We start from the raw sequence: 8,551 nt of genomic DNA on the forward strand, positions 1-8,551 counted from the left end.
AAACATCAAGTAGAAATGTGGAAGAAAGTAGCTGCAGAATATCTGCCCAAAGAGGAACCAGAATTTTTAGAAGACATAGCATGGGACATACAGATACCAGTACCAACACCAGTAGTAAACCCACCACCACAAGTGACACCATTGATTCAGGTACCACCACCATTTGTACCTAACACAGCACCAACCCTGACTACACCTGCAGCACCCTTACACTCACGAGAACCTAATGTGGTACTGAAGAAAAGAGATGGCAAGTGGTATACAGTTTCTTCAGAACCATACAATCCAATATATCCAGATCTGCAAAAGGAATTGAGACAGAGAAAGTGTCCACAATGTCACCAATGTATACCTGAAGGATATGAACATTGCCCCTTTTGTGACAATTGGGTACCCCCCCAATGAACCACACTGTGACAATAGCCAGAACACACCCATAATCTCTAAGAATAACCCGTTTCTGGCAAATAGTCCCCAGACTATTGGGACAAGGATAATACATAGAAAAGAACAGTGTAAGAAAATGCAATCAGGGGACTTTAGTACACCATGTCCATGTAATACCTGTGCACCACATGTCCAGATGTTTTATCAGATGCAGCCACCACCATATCCTGAAGAGACTATCACGGCATACCCAGTATCTGTACAAATCACTAGAGACCTTAATGCCGCGGGACTAGCAGGAAATTTTGTTAGACAACAGGAACACCACAGACCATGGGCTGCATCAGACATGAATGACATAATTTCTAAAGCTCCAGACCCACGCAAGCGTCCAATTGCATATTTGAATTATATGAAGAGAATAAATCTTGTTTGGACAGGATCTTGGATAGATCTTCAAGAACTAAACTCAGTGTTATTGGGTTCATCAGCTGAAGCTGAAGTAAGAGGATATCCAGCAGGAGCAGCTGCAAACATAGTAGCTCCACTAGCAGAAGAGGCACAGAGGACAAAGATAAGTGGGGAACAGTACATGCACAGATTAGAACACTGGTGTAACCAGCAAAGAGACAGAGTACCTGCATTTCCAGATGTTAAATAGAAGAGTGGTCAGACTGTCAGACAGTACCATGATATGGTGCATCAAGGACATATAGATGGAGGATTTGATGTGGCCAATGCCCAACATGAAAGGCTTTTGAAAACACGTTTCTTAAATGGTCTCACAGAAGCCCTGAGAGGAGAATTGTTCCAGGTTAGACCAGAAGCCTCTACCTTAACCATGGAATCACTCCTACAAGTCTTAGAGGCCATAGAAGAAAGACAAGAAGAGAAGAAAAGAAAACAGAAAGAAAAGAGCTCTGTACCCAGAATAACTGTCCATGTAATGCAAGAAACAGGAACAAGATCCAAGTAACAGATGTCCAGAAACACAGGAAAGAAGCCCCAAAGGAAAGTCTCTTTAGAAGAAGCTAAGATGAAGGGTTTGTGTTTATTCAGCAATGAACAAGGACATATGAGGAAGGAATGTTCCAAATACAAGACATGGGCTCAGAACAGGGCGGCCTCTGAAGCCAGCCCATAGGAAACAGGTGCTACAGAACTGTACCTTTCGGTCCAAGTAATTGACTCTCCTGGACCCAAAGTAACAACCACACTTACCCTACCGGGAGGGGAACAATTGGACTGTATTATAGATACCAGAGCAAGATGAACTATATTAAGGTAACAGGAGGTACCAACAAAACTGCAAGCAAAATAAACTATATTGGGAACAGGAATGGCAAGTACAACAGTCCCTCTAAAGAAAAGCAATCCTGCAAAATCAGTGTGGGACAAGAAGTAATTTTAGTACCTGTGCAGTTCCTCATCTCTGAAGACTGTCAAGTCAATTTATTTGGAACCAATGTGTTATCAGCCATTCAAGCCACAGTACAGTATACAAGTAAAGAAATAACATTATCCACAAGAACAAGCGACAAGCTTCAACAAGCTGTAGTAGCTGCTACAATGTTGATGGAAGAACAGAAGTCACAAGGTGATCAACTTCCAGAATGGCTAGACCAGGTACCATCCAAAGTCTGGTCTAAAGGAAAGACGGCTGTTGGATTATTGACAGTACAACCTGTCCACCTGAAACTTAAAGAGAAGACTTCAGACATTGTGCTTAACCACCCCTTAACAATACAGGTACTGCATGCAGTTATATAAATTCTGAATCAAGCAAGAACCAAGCATCTGTCAGCAGCTAGATTAACCAAATACGAAGTAGTGCTGTTGAGTCCTACGAATGTCACCATTTCACGTTGTACGGTATTGAATCCTGCTACATTGTTACCAGTAGAGGATTCAAAAGAGGGGAGAAAGTACACATTATCTGATGAACTATATGATGACAGAAGAAGATACAGCAAAATACACAACAACAAAAAAATGTCATCATGTTTGTTTTGAACTTATGAAATCAGAGATGTCTCCTCTTGATAATGTTATCGAACTGGTATTGGACAATGCAGATCTTACTCTGTTTATGGATGGATCCAGGTATTATCATGAATGGTCACCATGTACAGTTTATGCAGTAACAACAATGGATGAAGTCCTGGTCCAAGAACTCCAACCACACTTTTCTGCGCAAGAAGCTGAACTAAATGCACTTTAAACAGCATGTATAATAGTGGAAAACTGAACAGCTAAGAAACTAATGGAAGATGTGGTCTGCAGATATGGGGTTCCAGAAACAATTGTTCAGACAGAGGAACTCATTTTATAGGAGAAATAATGCAACACATAATGCAGGACTTGGGTATCAGTTAGGCATTTCACACATCCCCTCCACAGGTCAGAAGCGAGTGGCAGGGTAGAACACCTGAATAGCAGCCTTAAATTAAAAAGATACAGGAAATAATGTCAGAAACAAAGAAAATATGGTTAGAGTGTCTACCTATAGCCCTATACTCAGAACCACACCCAATAAGAAACACAAACTGACACCATATGAAGTGTTATTCCTGACAGCACCTAAGACTAGAGATGAGCGGGTTCGGTTCCTCGGAATCCGAACCCGCCCGAACTTCATGTTTTTTTACACGGGTCCGAGCGACTCGGATCTTCCCGCCTTGCTCGGTTAACCCGAGCGCACCCGAACGTCATCATCACGCTGTCGGATTCTCGCGAGGCTCGGATTCTATCGCGAGACTCGGATTCTATATAAGGAGCCGCGCGTCGCCGCCATTTTTCACACGTGCATTGAGATTCATAGGGAGAGGACGTGTCTGGCGTCCTCTCCGTTTATAGAGATTCGAGAAGAGAGTGAGACAGAGAGAGACACAGTAGTAATTTTGGGGAGCATTAGGAGGAGTCCTACTACTACTAGTACTTGCTGAAGTGATAGAGAGAGATAGTGTGACTGTATTATCTGACTTGTGGGGGAGACACTGACAGTGGGGAGCAGTTAGAGTCTGAGAGCAGGACTCAGGACTCAGGAGTACATATAACGTACAGTGCACACTTTTGCTGCCAGAGTGCCAGCCACACTGCCATTGTTTGTGACCACACTGACCACCAGTATAATATATATTGTGATTGTCTGCTTAGGACTCAGGAGTACTACTTGCAAGTTGCTGATAGTGTGACCAGTGACCTGACCACCAGTTTAATAAATCACCACCAGTTTATGAGTTTAATATATATTATATATATATATATAATTGTATATAATATATATATAATATTGTATACCACCTAGCACCTACCCGTGTTTTTTTTTTTCTTTCTTCTTTATACATACTACTATAGTAGCTTACTGTAGCAGTCTGCGGTGCTGCTGAGCTGACAGTGTCCAGCAGGTCCGTCATCAGTCATTACATAATAAATATATAATATATACCTGTCCGGCTGCAGTACTAGTGATATTATATATACATATATATTGATTTCATCTCATTATCATCCAGTCTATATTAGCAGCAGACACAGTACGTTAGTCCACGGCTGTAGCTACCTCTGTGTCGGCACTCGGCAGTCCATCCATAATTGTATACCACCTACCCGTGGTTGTTGTTTTTTTCTTTCTTCTTTATACATACTACTATAGTAGCTTACTGTAGCAGTCTGCGGTGCTGCTGAGCTGACAGTGTCCAGCAGGTCCGTCATCAGTCATTACATAATAAATATATAATATATACCTGTCCGGCTGCAGTACTAGTGATATTATATATACATATATATTGATTTCATCTCATTATCATCCAGTCTATATTAGCAGCAGACACAGTACGGTAGTCCACGGCTGTAGCTACCTCTGTGTCGGCACTCGGCAGTCCATCCATAATTGTATACCACCTACCTGTGGTTGTTGTTTTTTTCTTTCTTCTTTATACATACTACTATAGTAGCTTACTGTAGCAGTCTGCGGTGCTGCTGAGCTGACAGTGTCCAGCAGGTCCGTCATCAGTCATTACATAATAAATATATAATATATACCTGTCCGGCTGCAGTACTAGTGATATTATATATATATATATATTGATTTAATCTCATTATCATCCAGTCTATATTAGCAGCAGACACAGTACGTTAGTCCACGGCTGTAGCTACCTCTGTGTCGGCACTCGGCAGTCCATCCATAATTGTATACCACCTACCCGTGGTTGTTGTTTTTTTCTTTCTTCTTTATACATACTACTATAGTAGCTTACTGTAGCAGTCTGCGGTGCTGCTGAGCTGACAGTGTCCAGCAGGTCCGTCATCAGTCATTACATAATAAATATATAATATATACCTGTCCGGCTGTAGTACTAGTGATATTATATATACATATATATTGATTTCATCTCATTATCATCCAGTCTATATTATCAGCAGACACAGTACGTTAGTCCACGGCTGTAGCTACCTCTGTGTCGGCACTCGGCAGTCCATCCATAATTGTATACCACCTACCCGTGGTTGTTGTTTTTTTCTTTCTTCTTTATACATACTACTATAGTAGCTTACTGTAGCAGTCTGCGGTGCTGCTGAGCTGACAGTGTCCAGCAGGTCCGTCATCAGTCATTACATAATAAATATATAATATATACCTGTCCGGCTGCAGTACTAGTGATATTATATATACATATATGTTGATTTCATCTCATTATCATCCAGTCTATATTAGCAGCAGACACAGTACGGTAGTCCACGGCTGTAGCTACCTCTGTGTCGGCACTCGGCAGTCCATCCATAATTGTATACCACCTACCCGTGGTTGTTGTATTTTTCTTTCTTCTTTATACATACTACTATAGTAGCTTACTGTAGCAGTCTGCGGTGCTGCTGAGCTGACAGTGTCCAGCAGGTCCGTCATCAGTCATTACATAATAAATATATAATATATACCTGTCCGGCTGCAGTACTAGTGATATTATATATACATATATATTGATTTCATCTCATTATCATCCAGTCTATATTAGCAGCAGACACAGTACGTTAGTCCACGGCTGTAGCTACCTCTGTGTCGGCACTCGGCAGTCCATCCATAATTGTATACCACCTACCCGTGGTTGTTGTTTTTTTCTTTCTTCTTTATACATACTACTATAGTAGCTTACTGTAGCAGTCTGCGGTGCTGCTGAGCTGACAGTGTCCAGCAGGTCCGTCATCAGTCATTACATAATAAATATATAATATATACCTGTCCGGCTGCAGTACTAATGATATTATATATACATATATATTGATTTCATCTCATTATCATCCAGTCTATATTAGCAGCAGACACAGTACAGTAGTCCACGGCTGTAGCTACCTCTGTGTCGGCACTCGGCAGTCCATCCATAATTGTATACCACCTACCCGTGGTTGTTGTTTTTTTCTTTCTTCTTTATACATACTACTATAGTAGCTTACTGTAGCAGTCTGCGGTGCTGCTGAGCTGACAGTGTCCAGCAGGTCCGTCATCAGTCATTACATAATAAATATATAATATATACCTGTCCGGCTGCAGTACTAGTGATATTATATATACATATATATTGATTTCATCTCATTATCATCCAGTCTATATTAGCAGCAGACACAGTACGGTAGTCCACGGCTGTAGCTACCTCTGTGTCGGCACTCGGCAGTCCATCCATAAGTATACTAGTATCCATCCATCTCCATTGTTTACCTGAGGTGCCTTTTAGTTGTCCCTATTAAAATATGGAGAACAAAAATGTTGAGGTTCCAAAATTAGGGAAAGATCAAGTTCCACTTCCACCTCGTGCTGAAGCTGCTGCCACTAGTCATGGCCGAGACGATGAAATGCCAGCAACGTCGTCTGCCAAGGCCGATGCCCAATGTCATAGTACAGAGCATGTAAAATCCAAAACACCAAATATCAGTAAAAAAAGGACTCCAAAACCTAAAATAAAATTGTCGGAGGAGAAGCGTAAACTTGCCAATATGCCATTTACCACACGGAGTGGCAAGGAACGGCTGAGGCCCTGGCCTATGTTCATGGCTAGTGGTTCAGCTTCATATGAGGATGGAAGCACTCAGCCTCTCGCTAGAAAAATGAAAAGACTCAAGATGGCAAAAGCACCGCAAAGAACTGTGCGTTCTTCGAAATCCCAAATCCACAAGGAGAGTCCAATTGTGTCGGTTGCGATGCCTGACCTTCCCAACACTGGACGTGAAGAGCATGCGCCTTCCACCATTTGCACGCCCCCTGCAAGGCTGCAAGTGCTGGAAGGAGCACCCACAGTCAAGTTCCTGATAGTCAGATTGAAGATGTCAGTGTTGAAGTACACCAGGATGAGGAGGATATGGGTGTTGCTGGCGCTGGGGAGGAAATTGACCAGGAGGATTCTGATGGTGAGGTGGTTTGTTTAAGTCAGGCACCCGGGGAGACACCTGTTGTCCGTGGGAGGAATATGGCCATTGACATGCCTGGTGAAAATACCAAAAAAATCAGCTCTTCGGTGTGGAAGTATTTCAACAGAAATGCGGACAACAGGTGTCAAGCCGTGTGTTGCCTTTGTCAAGCTGTAATAAGTAGGGGTAAGGACGTTAACCACCTCGGAACATAGTCCCTTATACGTCACCTGCAGCGCATTCATAATAAGTCAGTGACAAGTTCAAAAACTTTGGGTGACAGCGGAAGCAGTCCACTGACCAGTAAATCCCTTCCTCTTGTAACCAAGCTCACGCAAACCACCCCACCAACTCCCTCAGTGTCAATTTCCTCCTTACCCAGGAATGCCAATAGTCCTGCAGGCCATGTCACTGGCAATTCTGACGAGTCCTCTCCTGCCTGGGATTCCTCCGATGCATCCTTGAGTGTAATGCCTACTGCTGCTGGCGCTGCTGTTGTTGCTGCTGGGAGTCGATCGTCATCCCAGAGGGGAAGTCGGAAGACCACTTGTACTACTTCCAGTAAGCAATTGACTGTCCAACAGTCCTTTGCGAGGAAGATGAAATATCACAGCAGTCATCCTGCTGCAAAGCGGATAACTGAGGCCTTGACAACTATGTTGGTGTTAGACGTGCGTCCGGTATCCGCCGTTAGTTCACAGGGAACTAGACAATTTATTGAGGCAGTGTGCCCCCGTTACCAAATACCATCTAGGTTCCACTTCTCTAGGCAGGCGATACCGAGAATGTACACGGACGTCAGAAAAAGACTCACCAGTGTCCTAAAAAATGCAGTTGTACCCAATGTCCACTTAACCACGGACATGTGGACAAGTGGAGCAGGGCAGGGTCAGGACTATATGACTGTGACAGCCCACTGGGTAGATGTATGGACTCCCGCCGCAAGAACAGCAGCGGCGGCACCAGTAGCAGCATCTCGCAAACGCCAACTCTTTCCTAGGCAGGCTACGCTTTGTATCACCGCTTTCCAGAATACGCACACAGCTGAAAACCTCTTACGGCAACTGAGGAAGATCATCGCGGAATGGCTTACCCCAATTGGACTCTCCTGTGGATTTGTGGCATCGGACAACGCCAGCAATATTGTGTGTGCATTAAATATGGGCAAATTCCAGCACGTCCCATGTTTTGCACATACCTTGAATTTGGTGGTGCAGAATTTTTTAAAAAACGACAGGGGTGTGCAAGAGATGCTGTCGGTGGCCAGAAGAATTGCGGGACACTTTCGGCGTACAGGCACCACGTACAGAAGACTGGAGCACCACCAAAAACAACTGAACCTGCCCTGCCATCATCTGAAGCAAGAAGTGGTAACGAGGTGGAATTCAACCCTCTATATGCTTCAGAGGTTGGAGGAGCAGCAAAAGGCCATTCAAGCCTATACAATTCAGCACGATATAGGAGGTGGAATGCACCTGTCTCAAGCGCAGTGGAGAATGATTTCAACGTTGTGCAAGGTTCTGATGCCCTTTGAACTTGCCACACGTGAAGTCAGTTCAGACACTGCCAGCCTGAGTCAGGTCATTCCCCTCATCAGGCTTTTGCAGAAGAAGCTGGAGACATTGAAGGAGGAGCTAACACAGAGCGATTCCGCTAGGCATGTGGGACTTGTGGATGGAGCCCTTAATTCGCTTAACAAGGATTCACGGGTGGTCAATCTGTTGAAATCAGAGCACTACATTTTGGCCACCATGCTCGATCCTAG

Source organism: Pseudophryne corroboree, chromosome 9 (genome assembly GCF_028390025.1).
Source record: "Pseudophryne corroboree isolate aPseCor3 chromosome 9, aPseCor3.hap2, whole genome shotgun sequence".
Lineage (NCBI taxonomy): Eukaryota > Metazoa > Chordata > Amphibia > Anura > Myobatrachidae > Pseudophryne > Pseudophryne corroboree.